This window comes from Ursus maritimus, assembly GCF_017311325.1.
Source record: "Ursus maritimus isolate PB19 chromosome X unlocalized genomic scaffold, ASM1731132v1 scaffold_X1, whole genome shotgun sequence".
NCBI lineage: Eukaryota > Metazoa > Chordata > Mammalia > Carnivora > Ursidae > Ursus > Ursus maritimus.
In genome coordinates this window covers 27,780,596-27,787,065 of record NW_024423319.1, presented here as the reverse complement: position 1 = coordinate 27,787,065, position 6,470 = coordinate 27,780,596, and positions in this window count along the sequence as shown.

Below are 6,470 nucleotides of genomic sequence, written 5' to 3'. Positions count from 1 at the left end.
ACACAAGCAGCGGGAGTGGGAGAGGAAGAAGCAGGCTCCCAGCGGAGCCTGGAGCCCGATGTGGGGCTCAATCCCAGCACCCTGGGATCACTCCCTGAGCCAAAGGCAGATGCTTAACGACTGAGCCATCCAGGCACCCCCGTGCAAAGTCCATTTAAAAATGGGTTGGACAATTGGAGTCCTTACTATCCAAAACCTACTGTCCAAAACAATCTTGCTCAATAGTGGAGCTATTTTTCTGCTTCAGACTTCATCACAAAAACACCTGGTTCTGTGCACTGCAAAATATTCTAAGGTCAGTCGGACCTCCCACTTTTGCTTGGTATTTTGAAGCCATGGACCACAATGAACACAGGCTGTGCACAGAAATGCTCAATGCCAGATTGCCAGAGAATGCCCTGGGTATACAGTTTTTTGGTTTATGTCTCCTTATTTAAGAACTGCAAGCGGCAAAGCAAATAATTCAAACACCTTCCTATCTACCGTTCAGTTTATGAAATAAAACATCACAGATATAAATGAAGCCACCTGCGCAGTGCATCTTGTCCTGTCCCTATTGCTTCCCTCCCTCCCCAGAAGTAAACACTATTGTAAATTTGGTGTTTGCTATTTCCATGCATGCTTTATACTATGCTTTATACATATATACCCATAAACAACATATAATACTGTTTTGTGTTTTATGGTATCATGCTGTATGTAGTTTTCCATAAATTACGTGCTTTTATTCACTCAACATTGTGGCTGTTGAGATTCTTCCGCGTTGATGCACATAGCCCTAATTGAATCATTTGTATTTCTGTATCTACTGCCTTGTATTCCTGTACCACAGACTTATAACTTTCCTCCATACACACACGTTCAGGTTGTTTCCACCTTTCTGCTATTACCAATAATGCTACTGTGAGCATGTTTCCCGACACTCTGGTTCAGGAGTTTCTCTAGGGTGTGTACCCAGGCACAGAATTTCTGGACTGCAGGCTATATGAACATTTCTGGCTTCACCAAATAAAGCCAAATTATTTTCCAGAGTGATCATACCAACTCACATGCCCACCAGCAGTAGAAGAGGGTTTCCACTGCATATTTTTCAAAAGTCCTTTTTTTTCCCCTCAAAAAGTTACACCTTTCTTACCGCACCGTTACTTGTTAGTTCAGTTCCTATAATACTGAAAAAATTGGAAACGTGGTCCCAAGCCAGTCAGCTTGTTTAGCCGGGGTCCACCTGGGGACCCAAATGGATCATTTCAAGCTGCTACTTATCAGTTCAGCCAACTGATTTGATGTCTTGCCTTGAGTACAGCCATGCCATTACTAGTAACCACTTCATGCTCCAGCCAGCTCCCATTCCCACCATAACCTCCCTGTCAATCGCTGGCCCATTCATTTATTCGTTTGGTCATCCATTCAATTGTTCAACAAATACGTACTGAGTGCTTAAAATTTGCCAGACACTATATAATGGGGTCAAAAATAGAAGGGAGGGGGTCAGAGTGAATAAGACTGGTACCTGTTCTGCCTTATATTCCAACCGTCTTCTCTTTATTAGAACATCTGAGCAATTAAATCAAGGTGAATAGGAAAAGGACAAGTCTTAATTGAGCACCTACTATGAGCTAATGTGTCTGTGGCTGAAAATGACAACATGTTCACTCTTACATGTAACATATGTGTACAGAAACATGGCTATCAATGATCCAAAGGAATGCAAGTAGAAAGTAAGCTGTCATTTATTGAGTATCAATGTGTTTCAGGCACAAAGCTATCTCCTTTTAATTCTACAACAGTATTGTGACATAAGGAGTATTATTATTCACAGTTAGCAACAAGGAAACTGATCCCTAGAGAAAACCAGTGACTTGCCCAAGGTCTAATAGTAAAAGCTTGATCTAAGATTCAAATCCTGGTCCCCACTAGTCCAAGGCCTCTGATGGCTGATGGTAGGAATTTTAAGTATCATGAACCAGACAAGAAAAACAGTTTCCCATTCCAAGTCACTATATGCAGCTCAGACAGACAGGATGTAATTTGCTGATGCGATTTTTGCCAAGAAAACATCAAAGGAATCTTTAATCACTGTGAGTGAGCTGAGGTTCCATTGCCCATTATAGACGGTGCCTCCTTTAGGACAAGGTCGCAGTACACAAGTCTTGATTCACTGCCCAGTCTGGTTTCGTGTCATGAGAGCTAAGGACTGTATCTCTGGCTTCAGGATACTTCCACCAAAAAAAAAAAAAAAAAAAATTTTCCCTAACATCCCCTAATGAAGGGTAGGGCCAAGGCAGAACTGCTGTGAGGCCATCGGCAATCTTGGAACTCTCTTTTCAATGCACGGGGTCTCCCTGGACTCAGCAACTACGAGGACAACTGGATGAAGGAAGAAAGAGACATTATGGAGTCAATCCCAGAGCATCAAAGAATAGCAGCCGACAGCAACCTCGGTGCCACCTGGAGGAACCCAGAGATCATATCTCAGTTTAGATGTCACCTCTTCGAGGAAGTTTTTCCACACCACTCAAGCCCCGGCTTGGTGTCCATCTTGCGTGCTTCCACAGAGCCCTGTGCTGCCCCAACCACGAACACTGACCCTACTGTACTGTGGTGGTTTGGTTCCAGGCCTGTCTCTTCCATCACAACTGTAAGCTCCGTAAGAGAAGGAACCCTGCTTGTCTTCACTCTTCTATTTGTAGTGCCTAACACAGTGGCTGCTAAAAACAGGTACTCATTAGGTATTTGTCGAATAAGTTAGTGAATGTACAAGTGAAATTAGGGCTGAAATATCCATCTCCCTTTCTCCTCAGAGGAAGAGACTTAGAAATAATCTGACTGAAGCATTATAAGAAGCTAAAAAGCAGGACCCCATTGACCCACAAAACATCCCTAACACTTAATTAGCACTTGCTATGTGCCACACACTGTTCTAAGTGGCTTTATATTTTATTTTAAATAATACTTTTTTATTATGTTAGTCACCATACAGTACATCCTTAGTTTTTGGTGTAGTGTTCCATGATTCATTGTTTGCATATAACACCCAGTGCACCACGCAATACTTGCCCTCCTTACTACCCATCACAGGCCTATTTACTGATTCACGTCATTCAGCTAGGAAGTGCTGGAGCTGGGATTTGTATCAGATAGTGTGGATTCAATTTCTGTGCGCTTAGTCCCCTGGGTAAACCATAAAGTACAAAGTCCTCTTGATTTTGGTCCCCAGATAAGGTGCTAATAACCCCAGAGCCACTGTAGTTTCCTATGTCTAGGCCCTAAAGTCCTTCTTAGACTAGACTGTACTACTTGAGAGACATCACCCTATCCTGGGCCTAATCCATTCTGGTTGTTCTGAAAAACTGCCAAGCTGTAGTCTATACACGAAGACCCGTATTTGAGTCAGGCTATCATTGTACCTTGGGTAAATTATCTTAGTTCAGGTTCTGGCACTAGGCAAAACTGGGTTTAAGTACTGGCTCTAACATTTACAAACAAATAGATCTTAAACAAAATGCCTACACTCTTTAAATCTTAGTTTCTCATCTATAAGAGATACCAGTAGTTTCTATCTGAAAGAATGCTCTGCACCCCGATGTGGTAAACTAGGTAAAATGCTTCATGCAGTGCCTGGCACAGAGAGAGTGTTCAACAAACATTACGAAGTGTTGTCTGTGGGATTTGTTTCTCTCTTTGCAAAACAGGAATCCTGCTACATATTTCCTGGGGTTGTTTCAAGGACTAGAGGAGAAGATGCCTAGCAACAAGCCATTTTACCTGTCGCCTCCCTCTGCATCCCACTTTCCTCTTTCCTACTTCCTTCCAGCTGTAGGCTTAGAACTATACTAAAACTACTCTTTAAAAGGTCACCTATCATTTCTAAAATGTCAATTCTAATGTTCTTTTCTCAAGTTTCATCCTACTGGCCCTGTCTGCTGTGTGTGTGTGAGTGTGTGTGTGAGTGTGTGTGCACACGTGTGTGTTCTTGACCACTCCTCTGCCTTAAATTTCTCCCCTCTTGGTCACTGTAAAATTGCTTTCTGTTGTTCCTGCTGCCGCTGCCTAGAGAGACATCTCTTATACTAAAACTCCTCTCTGTCAAACCCTTCAATGGTACTTGCCAAGGTTCTAGCCTTGACACATTCCCCTTCCCACTGCTCCCATTCTTTTTTTTTTTTTTTAAAGATTTTATTTATTTGACAGAGATAGAGACAGCCAGCGAGAGAGGGAACACAAGCAGGGGGAGTGGGAGAGGAAGAAACAGGCTCATAGCAGAGGCGCCTGATGTGGGGCCGATCCCAGAACGCCAGGATCACGCCCTGAGCCGAAGGCAGACGCTTAATGACTGAGCCACCCAGGCGCCCCCCCACTGCTCCCATTCTTATGAGGCAATCACATTTACTACTGCAGCCACAAGAGCTTGCTCTGTGTGGATGAGCCCCAAATTTATGACTCTGACCTTAACCTCAACTGAACCTGACTCCTGAATTTCTATTTGTTGCTGGATGTCAAGCTTGGCGATCTCACCCTTCTCCCTCCTCCTGTGTTTCTTGTTTTCAGTTCATGGTCTCACCACCCTCCCAAGCCACCAGAGCTTGAAATTCTACTAATCCCTTTCGGTTGTACCCCTTATTATTTCTTGTCCAAACTAGAATAGTAATGACCAAACAAGGCTCACCGGCTCCAGCCTCCGCCTGTCCTACCTGTCCTTTAGCTTGTTCCAGTTTCATAGACCTAATAGAGCCACTCCCTGGTCTGGAAGTATGCATAGACGCAACAGTGACAAATGGAAAATTTCAAACCCAGTAAACTTGCCTTCAAAGTCCTTTACTGATTCAACTCCCTTCTAAACCTAACAATGTCATTTCCCTTGATATTTTCCAAAGTTGACCTAACCTTGACCACAGAGTTCCATACATTTACGTTGTTCTCTCTGTTTAGACTTTCCTGTGTAAGTCTCTCTTCCCTGAAAGACATGTTTCAAATGCACGTTCATCCTTTAAGCTTCCCTGAAATCCCACCTCGATCACATAGCCACTTTAAAAAGCCTCAGTGCGAATTTCTGTCTTTTCCCCTTATAATCCCATAGCATCTAATATTTTTTTTACTTCCATTATGGAGCTTTCCGTAGTTCATCTTTTTTTTTTTTTTAAAGATTTTTTTTTAATTTATTTATTCGACAGAGATAGAGACAGCCAGCGAGAGAGGGAACACAAGCAGGGGAAGTGGGAGAGGAAGAAGCAGGCTCCCAGAGGAGGAGCCTGATGTGGGGCTCGATCCTACAACGCCGGGATCACGCCCTGAGCCGAAGGCAGACGCTTAACCGCTGTGCCACCCAGGTGCCCCTTCCGCAGTTCATCTTATGTTACAATTATTTAAATCTAGATCTTCCTCATGGACTGGATTATAAGCTATTTGAGAACAAGGAAGATCCTATGTTTTTATTTATAAATTCGATGTTTTATTTATAAATTGTCCACATAGGGTTTTACATATGGTAGGAACTCAGGAGGAGGTGTGTGTATGTGTGTGTGTGTGTGCGCGCAGGTTTTAGTGGAACTGAGCTTTATGGACCCTGGACGTCCGTGATCTCTGCAGTTCGTCTCATCAAAGAAGTCCATGGAGCCCTGTGTGCTCCCTGGGTGGGTGGACTTTAGAAACCTTACCTGAGCTCCAGAACCCAGTTCAGCAAATGGCCTGGGTAGGGGACTGAACTCATAAACCTCTACCGCACCACCTGCAGCCTGTAACGAGCAACTGAGGCAGCCGCATCATTTGACAATTTGGAGAAGCCATCAGCTGAGAAAATTTTAGGATTCCACATGCCTAGCTCACTGCAGCCTTAGAAAAAAGTATTAACAATGTCTGTATGTAAAACATACAGTGGGCAGCCTCTCATCATGGGTTTACCATGATTAATTCACCCTTCAAATTTAAAGCGAGACCGTTATGATAAGCATTAATAATTCCCAGCATAATAATAGTAATAACGGCAGGTAGTTCTTGAAAACTATTACCCATATTTCAGGAACACAACCTGAATGTTGCGCTTAAAGCAGTTTCCTGAGTAGAGTTGGAAATGGAAATCGTCCAATAATAACAGTTTATAGTAATAATAGTTTAGAGCTCTAGCTTGAAGTTGGTTGTGGGTGTCTTTTCTTTTTTGAGTCTCTGAGTAACATCACTTATGGAATCTCATTTTTCAAAAGTACAGGCATGAGCTGATCTCACTTGATAATGCTGCAGTCATAGAATGGCTACAGTTCAAACAGTTTCTAAAAATCATAGAGTCTCAGAAATATTAGTGACCCCCAAATACCAAACCACAATGTATGCAATTCCTTTTTTGTTGTTAAAAGGGTCTGCTCGGTACCAGTGGATTATTTCGGAATGGACAATTTGGAAAAAATACTGAGGTTCAGTGGATAAAAGCAATAGATTTGGAGTCCTTCAAAGCTGGGTTTGAAACCTTGGTTTGGCCA